We start from the raw sequence: 4,711 nt of genomic DNA, 5'->3' as shown, positions 1-4,711 counted from the left end.
GGAATGTCCTGTGGTGATGCTGGTTGCAGCTCTCTATCTGAAACTGGGGAAAAAACACCTGCAGTAATTGAGCCATGGCAAGAAAAGACTTGGCGCTGCAGCACAAGTTCGGTGAAGCTCCACTCAGTACACACAACCCTGAACTGGAGAATCAGTTATAGATGTTGTTGTGAACGTGCCGTTACACGTTAAGTTGAAGAGTCCCAGCTTCTGCTGTTTCAGAGCCCTGGTCACCTGTTTGTTCAAAGTTTAATAATACTGAGAGTATCTCATGTCCAAATCGAACAAGACTCCACGCTGCACTTCCTTGGTTCCTTTACAATACACATGCCAATGGTGAAGGCAATAAGATGAACAGTCCTTTAGATACGTGAGCCACGGGCCGACAGATACTTTAGAGGTGTAGATTTAGTTGTTCTCTCTCCATATTGTCTTAACCCGTTGTCATCACAATTAGTACGTAACTAATCTTCATTATATTGATCACACTGTGACACAACATAGGTACTGTCCTTATATTTCAGTAAACAGGAGCAGGCGATGACGGGAAATTTGTGCTGGGGCATGTCTGAGAATTCGTCGCTAAGTAAGTCAGGTCAAACTCTCGAAATTTATGACCCTCTGCTTTTGTTAAAGTGGGTCACAATATACCTGAGCAGCCTGCCTCTGGATTACTCTTTGAACATAAATGTACACAAAGCGAACCCCAATCAGTGTGTTTACTTCAAAATCTATTGAATGTGGTTTGAACTGGAACACGGGGAGTAGTTTCAATGGCGAGTCATTATTCTTACCTGCTGCTCCTCAATCGGTGCCTCTGGTCTGTGTTTTGGATCAATGTTGGCAAAGGCTGGAGACAAAGGAGAAAAGTAGTGACCCAGAATTCAGATTGTGGCCCATTAAACTATGTCTCAAGAGAAACTCGGAGGCTCAGCGGGTATTTTACATCTAGAATCTTGCTTCACTGGACCACAAAAGGCTGTCATGTTAATGCACATATTCCACAGCCTATGCACAGAGTCCCTGGGAGACACAGTGCAGTTTATTATCGTCTGCAATAAATCAAGCATGAGTACCTGGGAGTCTGTCATCTTAAGCCAAGAAAGTGTCAAACAATATTTTTGCAGTCTAATTGGATGAAAGTGTTGTCAGCCTGGTGTGTTGTGCTCTGAGTCGGGGAAGCACTAAGAGTCTGGATGCCATTAATCAGAAGCAAATGATTCCAAGTGAAGCAAATAGCAGGCAAAACAAGTGAATGAGGAGCAAGACTAAAATCTATATCCTATATGAATTACACAAATACTTTTAGCGATATGAAATAAACACAAAGCTTTAAATGATGTGTGAAGTTCAGACTATTGGTGGAGGTTTTTATATTTGTTGAATAGTGACTAATGTGACACCTGCTGTGTCAGCTTTTCATAAAACGAGAAGCCTTTATTCTAAATGACAAGAAATGTACTGAAACTGAAGCTCTTAAACAGAATAGATGGTTTAGCTCTTATGTTATAAACTGATGTATTCATTTATTATCACTTCAAATTATATTTAAGTATATTTTGAATGTAAATGTGTTAGAGTGTGGCTCAGGCTGCAATCGTTTGTCTGAACCTGACCGAGCCTGAGAAAAAAGGATCCACGCCCAGCAGGCATTCTGTTTTGTGTCCTAACCTGACCCAGGCCCGATGTTTTCCCCAGCTCGTGCAACATACACATCAAATCAAATCACACAGAGAGAACATGGAGACTCCACACAGGAAGACCCCAGAGAGACCCCAACCTTCATGCTGTGAGACGACAATGCTGCATATGTTTATGGAAATATTGTAAAAATGGCTTTGTCATAATGAAGTAGAGAAACTGGTATTCTAATGTGTGTTGCCCATAAACCTAATTATATCTACTGTGAATAAAGTCAGTCACTTCCTGAGAACCTGGACTGACCGAGTGATGAGTTCCCCATTACTGGCTCCTGCGATATTTCCCAGTTTGAAGTCTGCATCCAGAGGGAGTGTCCTAGTTTTGTGAGACACACACAAAAAAGAGTTCAAAGCCAAGGCCAAGGAGAGAGTGTGTCTGTAAATACCATGTGAGAATAACACAGTTTACTTCCCTGTGTACTGTACACTGCCGACCCTGTGCTCCAGCTGTGGACATGTGATGCATTATACATGTCCCAGAGAGCTAATGACAATGGAAGCGGAGGTGCTTTTTCGATAAATATTGAATGTGCATCTGTGCAGTAATACATTAGTGGGTAACTTAAGTCAAGTGCATCCAGTCTGGATTTAGGCTACACAGTTGGAAATGAGAGACACTCAGTTGGAGTAATTGTCATCTACAGGCATTATAACACAAAAATATCTTCCAACACTTCCTGTAAAACTTTCAAAGTAAAATAACTCTGGCGTTTCTGTTGGCTGAAACATTAATTTGTTTTAAGATATTTTTTATTGTTAATATTGCAGGACTGGAAGATGCACAGCTTCATACCGTACAGTCCTTCTATTGAGTTAAATACATAGGCCTGCTTTTATATAAGAAAATACAGTAGTAACAGCTCTGCAGCAGATGAACAACAGACACCTGCAAGACTGCAGATCAGCGACGCAGCCGTCACTCACTGCACACACACCTAGTGTGGCCCAGGCTTAACCTTTCAAACTGCTGTGTAATGGTACCACCTACCAGGTCTATACATATTATCTTCTGCTGTCATCATGTTTGTCTCGGAGCTTGTTTATCAGCCACTTCAGAATTACACACACAGCCTAATTATATGTTATGACTGTATGTGTTTAGAACTGCACTCAGCATGGTTTGTATCAGTTTTTGTCTGGGTAATAGTGCATTCAGTTATGATTTCTACTCATCACATCAATTACATACCAATAATTACAGTAATACACCTCCATTACTGCAGCAGTAACTATGCCATCCTTTTTGTTGGTACATCTGCATAAAAATGGAGAATTGACGCATCGACATGCTATGAATTTGTCAGATCTAAAACAGGAGAACCGCACTGGAGTTTTATCTCTGCAGACATTAGGTGGACGTTCAGCTGCTGAAGGAATAAAAAATATAATTTCATGAGTTGGTGGGAAGAGCCAATGACCTTCTTTTTTTTTTGGCGCACAAGGCAGCTAACTGATTAGTTTTCAGTTATGAATTTAAATCATGTTTAGTGAGCGAAACAATGCTGCGTGAAGGAAACAACACTTGATACTTTTGTAAACACCAGAGTTTGATTGGATGTGGTTGGTGACCTGCAGTGTTACTGGATAAGACTAGTGAAGTATGATTAGTACTGTTGTGAGTCATGACGTGAGAATGTAGTGTACCTGTTATTGTAAAATAGTGGACACGTTGACTGTAGGTGGGCAACCATGTCTCTTAGAAATTACATTCACATATTCATTTATTACAATGGAGTATTAAGGCCACCCAAAGGGGGGGAAAAAAGAAATAAATCATATTACAAGAGAAAAAGTCAATGCTAGGTTATGTATCATGTTAGAGGGGAAGTATGAGAAGGTCAGCCTCTCGCCTGTATTAGGAATGTGGAGCATCTTATTAAGTTAAACTTCCACAAATTATTTTCACAAAATAAATCAGTACAACATTAAAAAGAAACCACCTTAGTCGAAGAAAGAACCACACAGACTTGGAGGAAGTTGTCTCAATTTAGTACCAATAATTACAGTAATACACATCCATTACTGCAGGAGTAACTGTTTCCTTTTCTAGGAGAACTGCACGGCAGACAATGGATGTCGAGCTGCCGAAGGACAAAAAATAATAATTTCACGAGTTGGTGGGAAGAGCTGATGACCTTTCTTTTGGAGCACAAGGCAGCTAACTGATTAATTTTCAGTTCATTTCCGTTATGAGTAATCTGTAAGTGCAGAGCAAATATTGGGTGCAGGAAGGTTATTAATGTTCGCAAGCATGAAACTTTGGAACCAGCATGTGTTACTAAAAGATCTCATTGTTAACATTGTAGCTATTTCCCGATCTTTGAACTAGAATCTCTTCAGCAAATGTGAGGCGGATCGTGTCCAATTCATGCAGAGGAAACACTAAAAGACGCCAGCAGGCATCATTTTCTCAGGTCTGTGTGAGAATCTGTCTTTTTCTGTCCCTTTTTTAAAACCATTTCTTCTCAAAAATATGTTTTCTCTCAATCCAAAAAATAAAATGATGTCTAGGCATTTGGCTCTAACACAGAGAACCAGATCTCAGTCACTTGAGTCAGCACCAACTAAATTGTGCTGCCTCTGGATACTGCAAACTGTCGGTCTCACACTGGGCAACATCTGTCCTCTGCTGCTGCCACACAAAAACGCCTTCCCTCACATTTATTTTGGTAAAGCAGCAAAATGAAGGATAGATTATGGACAGATAAAGAGCACAGAGGGGGAACGAGACAAACATGAACGTCAGATCATCAAAACCCGCTGGCCATATGCTGCAGTATGCTATCAGCAAAAAAGAATCGCAAAGATAACATTAAAATGTGCACGAGTAGGAGCTTTGCAGTTGTTTTAATTATGTTCAGTAAGCTGGGCCGTGCTGAGGGAAGGTAACAGCAGAGGATACTTTTGTAAACACATGAGTTTGATTGGATGCAGTTGGTGACTGGGTCAGTGTTACTGGATAAGAGCAGTAAAGCATGATGAGTAATGTTAAGAGTCATGTCGGGAAAATT

Source organism: Hippoglossus hippoglossus, chromosome 6 (assembly GCF_009819705.1).
Source record: "Hippoglossus hippoglossus isolate fHipHip1 chromosome 6, fHipHip1.pri, whole genome shotgun sequence".
NCBI classification, from domain to species: domain Eukaryota; kingdom Metazoa; phylum Chordata; class Actinopteri; order Pleuronectiformes; family Pleuronectidae; genus Hippoglossus; species Hippoglossus hippoglossus.
This window is presented reverse-complemented; position numbering follows the sequence as displayed.